Source organism: Pempheris klunzingeri, chromosome 21, assembly GCF_042242105.1.
Source record: "Pempheris klunzingeri isolate RE-2024b chromosome 21, fPemKlu1.hap1, whole genome shotgun sequence".
Taxonomy (NCBI): Eukaryota; Metazoa; Chordata; class Actinopteri; order Acropomatiformes; family Pempheridae; genus Pempheris; species Pempheris klunzingeri.
The window spans coordinates 17,148,347-17,165,207 of record NC_092032.1 but is presented as its reverse complement, the minus strand read 5'-3'; positions in this window follow the sequence as shown (position 1 = coordinate 17,165,207).

Below are 16,861 nucleotides of genomic sequence, written 5' to 3'. Positions count from 1 at the left end.
TTGAACAAACAGCCAACATGAAAGTCTCCTCTCACGCCATCAGCTGTGCACCGATAAAATAATAAATTTTGATGGAGTGTTTTTTGTTTCAGAGGAAACTGGACTTGACAGGCTGTCAAAGATGAAAATTGCTCTGATCTTTAAAACTCTGGCCACAGGGGTATGGAAGACCAAAGCTAACTTATATTGGCGTAAATTAGTTAATATGTTAATGAATAAATACTATGGTCAAATAAGGTAAAAAAGTAAATGAATAAATTACATCTTTGAGGTTTCACTTGATGTAATTTGCTGTATAGAGTGAAAATAAATCAGGCCATTCTCTTATTTACATGTATTCATTGTTTTTGTTAATTCTTATATTTTTGGCATAGTGTAAATTATGGATTTGCATTTCATATTGTATATTTACACTCTTCTTACTTTAACTGCAACTGCTGCACAATTTTTCTTGGGAAAAATATCTAAATATCTCATATATCTTATCTAAAAGGTTTAATACAGTGTAGCAGGTCACACCAGTGAATATGACTCTGCAGAAGGGAAATAGATCCAACAAAAGAAGAAAATGTAAGTGACATTTGAAGTAAATGAAGAGGAAGAAATAATACATATTTATATTTATTTTTCATTTCTCTTTAATATGTTTTTGAATCTTATTGATATTGTTCTAGTCTATCAATAAATTTTTTTCATCCATTTTAATTACATTATTAATTCCTTTATTATTTTTATGAGTCAGATTTGGTTCATATATGTTGACACAACCACAAAAACATAAATATTCACAACTACATTCTTGCTTTGATCACTTTGACAAATGAACACATTAAATGCACCATCTAATGTTACTTAGAGGAAGTTTTCACTGGTGTTGAATATTTTCCACAGGAGCCACGTCCCAGTCCCAGAGTTGAAGGCTAACCATGTTTGACTGAAACTTGCTTTTAGCCACCAGACGTCCTCCAATCGGCTCTGAGCAGAGTGACGGGTTCAGATAGTCCTGGAGTCCTCTCTCTAATGGAAGTCTTGTCTCTGCTTCCTCTGGGATCAAACCTGTGACCTCTCCGTTATGGGACTGCCAGTACACCCTCGCTTCCACTATCCTGTCTCCCACACTCACTCACACACACACTCCTTTGCGTCTAAATTGATCGAAGCTGCAGTGCATTGTGGTCCAATTGCTCAGTGTGATCCCTGGACAGCTCGGTTCAGCGGCCCAGCACTTCTCTGCTACAGCAGTAAGCACTCTGTCACATTCGCTGATGATACTGGGGACACACTCACACACACACACACTCACACACATATAAACTGTAACACTCGTACTCATGCACCTTCTGTGTCTCACACACACAAATAAGGTATTTAGACTTGTGTAACCATGAGGTCTCACTGTGTTCCTGTTTGACATCACCAAAAATGGCTCATATAACGAGTGTTTTTGTGTGTGTTATAATGTGAAAAGAACAATGTGCTTGTGTGTTCAAACCTTAAAGGTGCCAACAGTTATAACCTCAAACGAGCACTGGAATTAACATAAAACACACAAAAAAATCAATCTGAATGTCATTATTCTCCAGGACATTTTAGAAAACATTCCAAATTTTCCCAAACTTATACAATTATCTTTTCCTTTCAGCTACTGGGAAGTTCCACTGGGTGGTTGTTCCCACCACGAGCAACTAAAGCAGCAAAAAAACACAAACATTGAAACTTAAATTGCTTTAACTTACAAAATCATCTGGGTAAACAATTAAAACACCTAATTTAGGATTATTAGGAATTACTTTGACCTGCTTTTCTGTAAGTTTAAACTATTTTCACTCTAAATATTGTACTGTTTTTTTCATTTATAGTGTTAAAACAGCCTCATAATGTTCTGCATGTTTCTCAGAGGTATGAAAGTGTTGCCCTGTTTGTGCTGTAAAAATAAAAGGTATATTTGAGTATATTTAGGATTTGACTAGGACACAAATTGTCCCCCAGAATTGTACCTGTTAAATATGTTATCACGATGACTTTATAGGTACAATACAACTATAGTGTCATTTATTTCTTCTTTCTTCTAAAATGCCTAATTGTTAAAACCTTTTCTTCCATTATATTTCATTGGCCCGCAGGAAATTGTAAAAATTTATTGGAACACGGCCCACATATGGAACCTGCACAGGACTGTGTTGTACTTCTTAGTCTCACCACTAGGTGGAGTAACTGTCCTAAACGAGGCAGCTTCTCTATAAAATGAGTAATAGAAGAAGAAATGTGCTACAGGTGACCCAAAATGGCAGAATTGAGGAAACGTAAGAGAGCAAGTGAGTGTAGAAAGTTTCAGACGCGGTGTGCGATGAGAGCACAGCTAATAACTAATGAAGATCACTTTTGCATTACGGAGGAGCTGCTTGATGTTAGCAGTCTGAAGAGCACCAGGACGGGTGAGGATGTTTCTGAAGCTGTGCCAGGTGCAGTGTGCATGATGGGACTTACATGGGACGAGCTGTGTGGAGGTACGACGGGATGGAGCTCCAGCTGGGACAGGAGAGTGCAAGGGAAGGGCCTCTACGGTGTCCGCCGAGGGGCAAGAAAGTTGAGGTAAGGCTGTTAATTCGAGCACCAGGGCTCTAACACAGGCTATTTCAAGCTTCCCTCTCTGATGCTGGTGCTGGTGCTGGTGCTGGTGCTGGGGGGGATCAGAAATGGACCAGTTTTGAAGAGAGCAGGACACACTGAAACACACTGAACAAGAGCCTACAAGGCAAAGACCAGCTTGGACCACAGCTAATAAATGAAAGCCCACTAATGGAAAGGGTGTTTTTTTTTTTTCTTGAATCATATTCAGTTATCAAGCAGAATTTACCTACATTTGATTGATTTTGCCAACTTTGATCCACTAGAGGTGAGGAGATATACATCACCTCTAGTGGATTAAAGTTAGCAGCATAGCTCACTTCTAGTGAGTGGCCCAGCCCTTTGTATGTTTTTCTGCCCTCAGTGAAAACAGTTTGGACACCCCTGCTCTAAATCCTAGGCTGTAGTATAAAGTGTTCACAAGAAGAGGAATTTTGATTGATTAGTCTGCCTCCATTTTCATTGTTCACTGCATACTGTACGAGCAGTGTAAGAATGGAGAGTTTAACACGCGTTCGAACAGTAAAGACACTTGGGGAACAGTCGATTTCCTCAGCCGACAGAGATGTTTTTTAATCCCATTGCAGATTAAGTCAGAGGAGAAAAATCACCAACTGTGGATTTTATAGCTGTTTTTCTCGGATACCTTTAAAAGGGCCTTTCTTTCAAAGAAGGTGTAATTAAATCTTTGTGTTGATGGAGGAGTGAACATTGATTTCCCAAGGCCTTTTTAAAGACATTCAGCTCAACATCAGACCCTCGCAGCCGATCGACTATCAGCTGGAGGCCGGAGCTGTGATTGCTGGGTATTGATCGCTGGAGACTCACCTGCCTCTGCTCCACCTGGCGCTGCGATCAAAATGAAGGTCGATATTTCGGTCAATATTATGGATTTACTAACGGGACAATTGACCTGCTGATAACTCCCCTTGTCCCTGTACAAGCCTCGACAGCAGCTCCGCACAAGCACTCCTGACAAATGAGTCTATCATTTTATTTTTCTATTGTTGCTCTCAGAGAGATCTGCTTCATGAATGGCATTTTTCTAGCCTCCTCTCTTGTCCACTTGACTGCTTCATAAGTGACCTCGAAGGATGCAAAAACAACTTCATCATCATGCAGTCATTCAAAACTTTATTGACAAGTCTGTCAGTAAAGATGTATTCTTTTCTTCAAGGAGAGGCACCTTGGGAAATACATTTTCAAACCTCTTATTTCATTTCCAATTTCTGCTGTCAATCATTTTGAAAGAATAATTTGCGAGCAAATCTGCTTCATTTGATCAAAACTGCCTGCGAGTGTGTGTGTGTAGCGGCAATGTAGCTCCTGCTACACTTAAATGGCAGCTTCTCGTGTTTATCAACCTCTGTGATTGCTTATTGACAGCTAACTATTAACTCAAGATAGATTTCTGTGGTGAGACAACATAGGGTAAAATTACAGAACGATTGTAATGGATTTCCAATAGGCAATCTAAGAAACTCATCGAATATAATTCAGCATGTATTTAAGTATCCTCCAGACACATTTCTGTGTGTGTGTGACTCTGTGTGTGACTCTGTGTGTGTGACTCTGTGTGTGTGTGTGTGTGTGTGTCCTTTCACCTGTAAATCACCAGATTGATTGGTACTTTAAGTCTAAATGAAAGGGCATGTGTGAAACACAGTCCAGGTTCAGAAAACATGAAGTTTCGTAGCCATTTTTCATCATTTTGTTTTTATTAACAAGAACTATGAAGTAGTGTCTGTTGCGGAGGTGGGTTGTACCTTTTGACAGCAGTTTGAAAGTATCTGCCTTGTTAACTTGCTCTTCAAAATGCTGTCACACCACCTGGATAAATCAGTCCTAGCTGTGTTTAAATACGTGAGCAGTATGGCTCCATAGATTGGTGTCTTGGACTCTGTTGGAGCTTCCTGCTCCTAAGTGCCACCCTCCTGCACACACCCCTCTGCTTCTCTGCCAGTCAGCACCTGCCAGCTTTTTCCCAGCAGTTCACTCCCCGCTCCCCCTGAATTATCTGCCTACCAATCAGCTGCCTGCCAGCTCAGTCTGCCACTCACCTGTTGCCTATCAGCTCATTGTCTCATAGTATTTATACCAGTCAGTTATACCTGCCCTTGCTGTTTGCCAGGTTGTTGTTAGTGTTTTGCCTGCTTTATAGCCTGTCTCTCTGTTTCTTTGCTCATCTGGCTTCTCTGCATTATGATTTGGTTCCTCTACCTGGTTGCCTGAATTCATGGTTTTTGACTTTGACTGGAACAGACTGTAGATTTCTCTGCCTTTACCCTGCAGTAAAGCCTTTGTGTCCAGTCTCTGTCCAGTGATTCTGCGTTGGGGTCTTCAGAGCTGTGACAGGTTGTGGTCTGCAGACAGCAGGAATGGTAAGGAGGGAAGCTACTGGCCTCTTCAGTTTCACCACAGAAGTTTCCAGAATTAATCTCTCTCCTGTCTGCCTTTAGCCAGAGCTGTTTCAAAGGGTCCATGCTTCCTTTCCTTTCATGAGCCAGCGTTTCTCAAAGCCTAAGTAATCACACCATGAGCTACAGAGACGATGTGACCACTATTCTTGGCAGGTTCCTGAGCTGCCTGTGCCAGATGCATGAAAGTCTTTATAGATTCACAACTAAAACTGACAGAAACATGCACACACATTCTTTTTGTCAGATTTATAAAGCTGCTGTTTGCCCAGATCTGTTTTATGAATCTGTATAGCTGGAACTGGACGCACAAGCCTCATTTCCACTCCCACAATTCATCATAAATGGATGCAGAAACGCTCTCGATGATCCGTTTGCACATCAATACTTGTGCCCACTCCGCATTAGACCTGTCACAGAGAATAACAGCAAAGGAGAAGTATGTCTGTGACGTTCTGCTATGTCCGAGGGAGAATTGGTGATTAATTTATAGAACTCATGTTGAAACAGACTTTAAAAACTGCTTTAGAATTCAGGATGAAATGAAAAGATCATTAAAGCTGCACTGCACAGTTTATTTTTGGCGTCACTGGGTAAAAAATCCATAACCTTTTAGCATTGTAATTCAAGTGCTCTGGGAGGAAGCTATACCTGTGTACCTCCTTGGCTCTGTTTTCAGAAAATCTGGTCCAACTTTGGCCAATCACAGGTCTTATCAGAGAGAGATCTGTTCTACAAACACAGCTTCACATGCATGTCCCTTGAAATGCCGTTGAAAGCCTGATGCAATGGCAGAAAGTCCTGCAGAAAAAGCTGCTATTCCAGAATTGATAACAACTGTCAAAGAAAAGAAGATGGACTTATCAAGTCTGAAAGAGAGGCTGACCGTAAATGCAATAATGTCAGTTAGCAAAGCTTAGCTTATGAAATGAATAGATGGAGAGAGAGCAGCAAAGCTGCTAACTTCAATATCCTGTAAGATCTAAATGTGCTGCAGTGGTTCGTTAGCTTGTGCCGTGGATGGATCATCATTATAAGACTTCTTATGATACATTCATATGTATGTGGATTTACCATGAAAGCAGGCGATGAGTGGCCAAGCTGAATATTGCTAACACTCTCCTTCTGCTAACCGTAGTTGAACGTTAGCTCAAATCATATCATATCATCTCAAAGGGCTTTATAGGTCCACATGTTTTCCAAGAACACAGGACAGTAATTCCACATAGATTTGTTTCTGGACAGTAAAACACCACCGAGATCACAAACAACAAGCGCTTTGTCCTGTTCAGTTCTGTCCCAGTGGTGAAAGTTTGTTCAGTTCAAGACCTCTAAAGTTTCCATACGTGCATTCAAGGGTTGATCTACTCCAGCTGGAGCCTAATCATCTCATTACGCCTTGTGCTTTCAAACTGTAGCATCACCATATTCAGGACAAGAGTTCGTTTGAATGGCTCATTGTTCTAGTATTCACCAGGGTTAGCAACGAAAGTTAGCCACATTTGTTGTCTATTTACTTGCTCCTTGACTTGGCATTGAAATGCAGAACACACAAAATGATTGACTTCTCTTGAAATAGGGACAAGAAGTACAATTACATCCATCCACAGCCATTTTGTTGTCGCCTGTCATCTTGGTAGTGTTGTTCTTGGAGGTGAAACTGCTCGAACACAGAACACACTGTGTTAAAGAAACAGAAACAGAAGCTTCCATTTGAAGCAAATATCAGTCCCTAACCTCAATTTACACTTTGTGAGATTGTCTCATTTGTTTCTGTCAGACTTGTGTGTTCCTCATTGGCTCATCTCTTATCTCGGAGAGACAAGTAAGCATTTCTGCAAGCAAGTCTTACATTTGTACATCTCGATGGCTGACTAAAGTCTTCCTGTGTTCGAGTGGCTTTCCTCATGGCACTCGCACATAAAATGTTATTTTTTGGATAGGTCATATGCGTGAGAACAAATTTCCCCAATAGATCAATAAAATGTAACTTCACTCCACATTCCTCTTCATATCTCCCCATGTGAAAGTCTGAGCTGACATCCCACTCCCTCTGTCTGCCATCTGTCACCAGCTCGTGGGTCCAGCCCAGTCAGTCACATAAATGTGAAAGTTTGAGAGAGAAACAAACTGAGGCCAGCACCCAGTATACTGAAATCACAGGCTCCAGTGACACAGATCAGGGCCTGAAACCATGACATCCTCGCTTTGTTTTTGGGCTGTTTGTTGTTGTTGTTGTTTTTGAACTGTGACTTTGAGGACAGACAACTTGGAGACAAACAGGGCTGCAAGTCTGTTTGTGCTCCTGCCAAAACTGACCAAACACAGTCTGGCATCCATGCCTGAGTAGAGCTCTAATGAGTGTACTTGAAAGGGTCAGCATCTTAGACAAAATGAGAGAGCCAGGCACAAACCACACACACCCCGGTAATTTCAATTAGAAACTGAGTAATTGCACATTTTTAGGATCTCAGTAACCTGCTCAAAGAGACACAGGCCAGACCAGAGAGCACGTGTACCATCAGGTCCTCCCAAGTGATGCTTGAAATCAGTCTTTGAGTGTGAGATGTCCTCTGTGGGCCTGACAGGTGGCTTTATTTGCTGCTTCAAGGTGAACACAGACAGGTGCCCATCTGGATTCACGGCATCTAGATTTGGTGACAAGTGACAAAAAACAATTATCTACAAAGAATACACAAAGTTGTTTAAAAAGTTTCACTTTTCTGCTGCCCATATGTATACTCTACTACTGTAGATATACTGTATGTTACAAGCACTCTTGAAGGCAAAAGTATAACTCTGGTGTTTTCAGACCTTTGTCACTTTAATGTAATCCTTTGGGGCAATTGTTCTAGAAAGCATGCCTATTGAAAGTGCTTGTTTTTGCCACTGACAAGCTCATTAATTGTTATTTAGAGTGATTGGCAATATTACAGAAAGGATCCCTACAGAGTTAGAGCACTAGGACCCTTTTTCTTTAACCAGAAACAGCCGTTGTAGTACTTGGTTCAAATCCACCAGACTCCATTGACAAAAACAAAGTTTTTGGATTTTTACACTCCCATGTTCTGCAAGGTAGAATTACTGTTTTTGCCAATGGAGTCTGGTAGGTTTGAATGCTTTTTCTGGTCAAACAAGAGGGATCTTGCAGGTCTAATTCTGTAGGGATCGTTCCTGTATTGTTGTCAGACACTTCTGCAGCCATTACAGCCCCTTCACCGCCCATTCTTGGCAGCTGGCTGTGGCGATTGATTGGACCAGTTAAAACATTTTTGTACCAGGAATATATAAAAATAGCATTCGTTATCATTTGAAATGTGGCAAAATACTCAGCTTTCAATAGTAGATCTCATGTGAACATGTGCAGAGAAGGGTGTTATGGCTAACTAGGTCGCACACCTCCCAAATCAAACAAGTTGATCCATCATCCTGTCAGGAGGTGGGTTTCAAATGAAAACGGTTGACTAAAAAGAATCAGTGTTACACTGAAAGCATAAAAGAAGGTTAGGTGAACGTCTCTAGTGACATGCTTCAATGTTTGCTTTCATGGAGTCTGCAAGCCCAGAGAGACTCGCTCCAGCCTGAAGTCCTCTTGCACAACCTTGTCAAGCTCAGATCTGTAGGATGTGCAACTCAGAGCGCCCGCTTTCTCCTCTTCCACTGGTGAAAATGCCTCTTTTACAGCGTGTTAATTAGCTAGCATATCAACTGAAGAACCTGCCTCTGGCTAGTTCTGTGGTCTAACTGCTCAGTGTAGTTTGGTTGGCTCACAGGCATCTTAAACAAACTTAGCAAGAGAGTAATCATTACCACTTGATTTGATTTTCATTCATCTTCACGAATTGCGTCATAGTAAGCCTCATTTAAAGGGATAGTTTGGATTATTTGAAATGGGGTTGTGTTAGGCGCTTATCTGTGGTCAGTGTATTAACTTAACATCAGCTGGAGTCAGGAGTCCTGGCACAGATGTCACGCAATGTACTGCTGTGGACCGGGGCAACAGAATAACACCTGATACATTAAGAAACAACGTCCCACCTAACAAAACCTAACTGGTTCAATTATATGCAATTTTTAGAGTACTGTCACCTCTTTACATTGCTCAGTCCTCTATGAATGCTTCCTCTACGCTCGATTCAAAGCTGCCAGATTCTATTGACAAAACAGTAATTTTAGCTTTCAGAACAGAAGCTCTCCGTGCTACCACTGCCTCGATCAATGAGCTAACGCGCTAGTTCGAACTAACCATTTAAAAACACCAAAGTGACTGTTTACTGATTTTGTGAACATCGTCTGGTGCCTTTGAAGCAATTGAATTGAATTGAATTGAAGAAAACAATGGGCTAGTACCTCATACAACCCCACATGTAAAATAAATAATAATCCACATGATCCCTTTTAACCTCTAGCCTTGGGATTGTTTCGCATTCAGTATAGTACAGCGTCCGGTGTCAGACACTAAGTGAGCTCGGACACACAGAATGTCCTGTGAATGTTTGGCAAGGATAGTGGGGGAGTGGATTTTGGCACATTTCACCCACTGTGAAGTCCTTTGCTGTGAATCCAAGCTGAGTCTGACTGACACCTACTTTTTCTTGATTGAAACATAGAAACATTTCCTGTTAAAAGGAGCAATCACTGAGTGGGGGCACCTCAGAACACAATGGGTCATTATGAGTGTAACCACAGTGCAGCTGTGCAGGCTGAAGGAGCAGCCTCTTCCAGAGCAGAGGACGGTAGGAGGGAACCTTCCTCGGTTGCTACTGCTGAGGTCTCACTGAACATAGAGGGTGTTGTGTTGTTAAGATCATAAAACCCTTTCAGACAAATTGCTGATTAGGGACTTTGTAAATCGAAATAATTTGGCAAAGTGAGGAAATATTTCCAAACAGAAAATTGTTGGACGTTTAGTCCGTCTGCCCCTTTCTGCCACCTGCTTCTCTTTAGTCATTGTCACCAGCAACATAATATTAACAGCTATGCCGTCATTTTAATCCGCCTCTGTGCATGCATCCTTTTCTTCAGTGCCAACAATGGCTGTGTGTACAGGACACAGGCATGGTGCACTAAAATGTGATTTAATTTGATCCGATTGGATTGATTGAAAGAAATAAGTAAGTGGATAGTCTATAAATGTTTACAGAGAGGGAGAGGAAGAGAGAGAGGAACAGAGAGAGGAAGAGAGTTGAAGAGAGGAGAGGCGAACAGAGACACAGTGAAAATGACTCATCCATGAACTGGGTTGAAATTGATTGTGTCAAACCAAGAGGAAAATGTGTTCTCCCTTAGGAGACGTAAAAGGAGTAAAGGACAGAGAAGAGGAAGGAGGGTCAAGAACAAGAAGGTAAAAGGGTTTCTCCTAAAAACATAACCAAAAACACACACAGAAACACTCAAATGTATGTGTGTGCCATTGCCTTTACCGTGGTCAATGAGGGAACACTCATCTTTTTCCCCTTTAGCTTCAGTTCCTTTTCTCTTTTTGAGGATTTCTTTCCCCTCCACTTTATTTCAAAGATATATCTGAAGCTGATCTTGCTTGATGTTTTCCCCTTGAAGACCTAAAGAAGCCCAGACTGGCCCTCTACGCAAACATCTCCCTCCAACCAGTGCCACTGTCCACCCTCACGCTGACTTTGATGTGCAGTCTCAACCGTCCCACTGTGAAATCAGCCACTGCTTGTGTGCTCTCTGACAGATTTTATGCACCCTTTCTGCACACTTTCTGTTAGACTGCAATTATGCACTTCGCTTAAGGGAATTACCCACAATTTGTAGCACTTTAATGTCAAAATCATGGATGGATAAAGTTTGAAATCGCAAAAAATATATGCATACATATTCAGGATGCTAGGAAACGCAACATGAACGTAGACATTTCAGTGCACAGCAGGACTGTCGAGCTCATCTTCATTCAAAGCATTAGTTCAGTACGTGATTAGCAATTAGCTAACAATACGTTTGAGGTTCACTCATCACATAATCAGCAACATGTGAATGAACGTTTTCTGTTAGTCTCCTGTTAGCCAATGAGCAATCAGAGACCACGTAACAAGAACATCTGGATTTCTGGATCAGTGGTGGAGGAAATGCCCACGAAAAATACTCCTATAAATATAATATCCATGAAAAATACTTCTTAAACAGAAGTATTTATGTTTGTTTTTTTTAAAGAAAAATTACAGTAAGCGTATTGGTATGATCCCTCTGACTGAAAAGTTTAAAGGGAAAAATCCCTATTTGGTGGAGCTGCAAAAGGCTGGAAACCACTGGATTTATCTTAAGCAATGTTTACATTAAAAGCTTGTTATATTATCCATTGTGTTAAATCTCCATCTGAAAACTGGTAACAAAAGCTGTCAGACAAATGTAGTGGTCTAAATACTCAAGTAAAGTACAAGTACATCCAAATTGTATTTAAGCAGCGTACTGCGTAAATGTGCTTTGTTTGGAAAATGTTATTCCATCATGAAAATGGACTCAAATCCAGAAGTCTGTTCAAACCAATGATGGCAAAACAAAGCTGTTCTGTAATTATGACATTTTGATTTTGAAATATTGTGCTTTTTTGTTATTTGTGCACATCATCTGCTCTGTAGTCATTCTCACCCTCTTCATTTTTTTCTGTCATTGTTTCTCATATTTAGTCTGTAAGTTTGTAAACTGTCCTCCCAGACTGGCAGCTGCTTTCTGTTACTCATTAGCTCCAGTGCGCTCTGCACTGTTTGGCACATATGCTTGATACCAACTTTGAATCTTCATCAGCTGATAATTAAACAGCAGCAGGCGGTGAAGATTGTCTTGTAAACTTTAATTTCAGTTTTTAAGTGCAGCACCGTTTGACTCAGCCACAACAACACATGTGACACGTGCTTATTAGTCTGGATTGAATTGTTTTACTTTCCACCCAAAGCCTTCATTATCATGTATGTCCACATGAAATGGAGTTGAGCTGAAACTTACAATTATTCATTATTCATTGTAATTATTTAAAGTGGCTACAGGGAGATTTAACTGGTTCTAAAACGTTCTCAATTAAACACTGATGCCTCTATAGGGCCTACATAAGCAAACAAGACCATTAGTGGGAAGATTGGCCATTTTCATTTAGTTACTCTAAAAGCCTGTTGCTGGGTATGATTCCCAGAGAAATCAGACGAAATAATTCACAGCATATGTTTACATTTTCCCAAAGCAAAGAGTCACAGTGAGTCGAAAAGTGAAAAACAGACAAGTTTATTTTTGACTTTATATTTTGGACCTGATACAGGAGCAGGATGAGCAAAGACAAAAACAAAAGCGCTGACTGAAGAACAAAATAAGGGACTAAGGAGAAAAGAGACAGGTTTGTAAAATATGTCTATTCTACTTCTAGAAATAACATTGCATCATATGGTTTTACATCGAAGTATGACTTTATGTTGGTGACTAAGACAAGGCGAATACTAGAAGCCAGATCCAGATCTTTGCATCACTGCTTCTGTCCGCCAAAATCAACACAAAACGAGAGTTCCTCGTGCCAAGTGCCTTAAACCTGCATTCTCTCTAAAAGGCCAGCAGGGGGCGACTATGCTGGTTCACAAAAGAAGTCAAATTGTATGGAAGTCTATGAGAAAATGGGTTTACTTCTCACTAGATTAATTAGCTCAGTAAACACTTTCCAAACGAGTTTATGGTCTTAATTAGTTGTTTCTAGTCTCTATCCAATCACAGATGGTCCTTGTGGAATAAATATCACTGTCCTGGCTCCAAAAAACCAAGATGGCGATGCCCACAACGCCAGTCAAGGCTTCAAAACAGCAGTCCACAAACCAATAGATGACATCATGGTGGCTACGTCCACTTTTTATATACAGTCTACGGTAGCTGCTCTAAATAGTGAAGGTGATGTCTTCAAATGTCTCATCTTGTCCGGACAGTAATCCAAAACCCACTGACATTCAGTTAACAATCATAGGAAATGAGGTGACCGGCAGCTGAAACCATGTCTCCCATAAATCATTTTAAAGAAAACTTAAAATGGGTTTACGCTCATAATGGGTTTAATTTATTTAATGTGGATTCATTGATAAACTAATCATTTGAACTGGAGTGGAAAGCACAAACTGGCACTGTATCAGTCTGATTTTGACATTCACACTTCACTGCTCACATTTGTTTTCTCTCTGTTTAGATTTCCACACTTATTCATATATGGCCTGTGTGCTCTGATGATACCTGCCTTTGGACATTTGCCTGCCTATGGCATCTGATTCTGTTTCCCTTATCAATCTTTACATTGATTGTCTTTTGACCAAATAAAAACAACTGTACCACACTTCATCACCTTCTATATTTGAACTTTTCTAAACCAGTTTTAAGAACTATCATCATTTTTGTTATTGCAAAAAACTCAGGGTGCAATTAGGTTAAAAGAGAGATAACCTTACGCTTCGTTATATTGATTGGCAGAATGAGCCAAAGCTGTTTGCCAGATTTTGTTCTTTCCCTCTGATGGAAGAGGATAGCAACACTGTCGGCCTGCTCCACATCCTCAGGGAGGGCTCAGGCTTTATTTATCCCCTTAATCTGACGCTTGTCTTTGTTTGCTTACTCACAGGAGGACTTTAATGACCAAGCCAGCGGCTGTGATGAGCAGGATGATATAAAAACGATATTATTCATCCATGGCCTAAACACACTGATATGGTAGAGAGGCGAGGCTGGCTGCATGATCCTCCCATAACTAATGTGGAAGTCGGATCATGGCAGAAATCTCAGTTAAGGCTCAGCTCCATGCTCCTGGGAGGACTTGGCTATTCATAAAATTTGAATTATGAACCTAGCTGGAGAAATTTTCTCAGTGACTTGTAAAATAAATGGACTGGAAAATCAACGTAAGGCTGCTGTAAAACCTGACTTTATATGAGAGAGTGTGAAAGTCAACAAAACGTGTCAAATCATCGATGGCACAGGATTTATTCCCCATTTCTGGCAGTAAAGGAAAAAAAAAAACCATTTTTGCTCTCAAATAAGTCATTTGTATGCATGAATTAGTAATTCAGGCTCCCAGATTAATCATTCATAAGAATGATCTAATAGGGAATAATATATAGCAATATTGTCTGCATTTTAACATACTTTTGAGAGATGTGAAAGACAACAATATTTTACAGGCAAAATCCAAAGTACATCCAGTTATCTCCGGGTACCACAAAAACACAAACTGTATTAAATCAGAGTGGTTCTTTCAGATTAGATTGACAGATATGACAACTTCTTTATTTTGTACTGCATTAGTGTGCAGTGGATGGTAGTGTGTTCAAATCCTGGCTAAAAACAAGCTACATTTAGTCTGTTGCAGGTCACGTTTTGTCCTTTTTCGTGGCTGAAAAACTGACATCCATTGAAACGTTTGGTCTTGTTTTGAACCAGAGCTTCAGTGGATTAATTTCATACCAGATATGTCATCATCCACTAAAGCTACGCATGATACAACACGAATAATCCCTGTTTCTGTTATGTGAGCTGGTATGAACAGCTGTGGTGTCGGAGTCTGTTCCCCCATCCGATAGTGTTTACCATAGTGGTTAGGTATAGCAGGGATCGCCTAGTGGAGATCTGAGCTGTGTCCAAAATAATTCACTCATTCAATACGCCCTATTCAGTGTTCACACTACTGAGGACAATACAGTGAGCTCATCCGCAAAGTGAAAAAACATTTCCCGATACTGAGGGAATCATGATGCACTGTGGGATACTTTGAGTGCCCTATACAGGGTATAATAATAATTCTCACTATACATTCAGACAGCACTACAAAATGGCCAACTGAATATATGTATTGCTCAGCAGCATTGTATTCAGTGCTGTCATTAGTGCTAGTGGTGGATATATTTCTGACATCAGAGCATACGTGCATTTTCTTTTATCAAAGGACATAATGAATTATCACGTGCAACACATGTGCAATTCTCCTGGACATGAATGTACTGATATTCTCATATGTATTTACTCACCAAGAACAAGATTTTGTGGATTTTGGATATCTGTTTTGTATATTTTCATACTGGCACCCTCTTTATTCCCGTTCCTACTTTCAACTGCAACGGCTGCACAACAATTTCCCTCAGGATAAATAATGTTTTACATTATTTAAACTGACACTTTCTCCTGATTTATCGCCAAAGAAAGAGTCATATTTTTAGAATTCTTCTTGCCACAGATTTCAAGAATATTGGACTGATTAATATGCTCATGTTTAGACACCGTTGCTCTAAGGGGATGAAAATGACCATTCTGCATCAAGGCTGGTGACTGAAATGTAATGGTTTGCAGCTGCTTTGCATCCATCAGCAGAGACCTATTCTTATGTAAATTTGTAAATCTGTGCATCATGTTTGGCATATAGAGACTTTGCCTTTACCCAGAGTTCAGCAGTACTGTAAGAGCTGCAAATAGTCTGTAAGCACAAGGTTGTTGCTGAATGGAGAATAGTGAGTGTTAGTCCTTCCCGTCAGTATAGAGGCCTGGGTTTAATCCACAGCAGTGGTGCTTCCAGCATATAAAACTGTCATGAACACATCTGTTGAGGCATGCTGTACCGGCAATCTATATTTTCTTATTTGTTTTCTGATCCAAAGTCCTTTTCCTGTGAAAAAAATCACCCTCTCATAAATCCTTCGTCACCTTTGATGGCTCACAGGGGACCAGAAGTCACATCCATACATTAATATATGACAGAAAAAACTCAACAGGGAACAGGGTGAAATTGGAAAAAAAGACAAGACCCAAAACTATTTCCCTTGCTCATTATTAATGTCAGGGCCTGGGGCAAAAATAATGCCCCAAGCCCTTATTAATTTCTGACCCTGATCTTAACCCCTGCTAAAATTTAATTGGCTGTGAGATGAGCAGCCTGCAGATTCTGCTCTGGGAACTTGAAGTGGTTTGAAGTTTTATATCCTACACATCACATTTTACAGAACAGAGTATAGTGCTATTGAGCTGAAGAAAAATATCCAGTGGAAATGTGGAAAGTAAAAGAGCTGGAAATAAAATTGGCTTTGTCTTTTACCAACACTATGCATGTCGGTGTAGCTTGGAATGAGTGACGATACATATTAATACATTAAAGATGTGAATGCCTGATAATTTTGTGTCCTCCAACCAGCGGGAGGCGATAAAACCTGCATGAGAGGGTCCAGAGGAGAGCGGTCTGAGCACGCTGCTTTTCAAAGTACACACTGCATACCGCTTTTGTCAGTAGTATGCTGAAAGTGGTTTTAAGGACTACCATGTAATTACAACAATGGCGTCTATCACATAATGCCATCACTGAGCCAAAAAAAGCATTTTTCCACCACACAATCACGGGGAAAAAAAACTTTTATCGATTCAGTTCACAAGTCTAGAAGAGCCACACGGTTAAATCATGTTATCCCCAATCAAGATAGCAGAGGGATAACCAGAAGTGAGCCGCTATGGGTGGCCAGAGGCACTAGTGTGCCTCCTGTATGGGCCCGACAGCATGGAACTGGTTTTGCTTCATGCCAGTGAGCAACGTTTATTCCTATTCATAGGAATTCATAGGAATAAATATATTGAACAAGGACTGCATCAGTACATTCAAATTAAAAAACATTTATTCAAAAAATGGTGCAATACATCCATATTTGTTCCATGAATAAAATACGTATGATATTTTAAGTCTAAATGGTAGAAAACTCCTTCCGTACAATACGGAAGAATAAAGAGAATCTGAAATATTCATCAGTGTTTTTCGTCACGAACAGCTGAAGTACATTTCACCCAACAACACTGGACTGTAGCTCTGT